The following is a 259-nucleotide window of genomic DNA, read 5'->3' on the forward strand; positions in this document are numbered from 1 at the left end:
TCTAAAGGGAAAAAGACTCCTCTATCTAAAATGAGAATATTCGTAGTGCCAGTACAGCCAGACATGTCTCAAATACCAGGTTTCCTGCAGTTGCAAAACAGTTGTCTATGCAAATACAGTCTTTCTCCCGCCCAACATTCCACTCCTAGACTTCATTCCCCAGCGTCCACCGCACTCAGAGACCTTAAAGCAGGAGGAGCGTGAGCCTCAAGTGTTTCTGGGAAATACAGTCCAGTCGCGAAGCCGAATTTAAAGTACT

Source organism: Nycticebus coucang, chromosome 10, assembly GCF_027406575.1.
Source record: "Nycticebus coucang isolate mNycCou1 chromosome 10, mNycCou1.pri, whole genome shotgun sequence".
Lineage (NCBI taxonomy): Eukaryota > Metazoa > Chordata > Mammalia > Primates > Lorisidae > Nycticebus > Nycticebus coucang.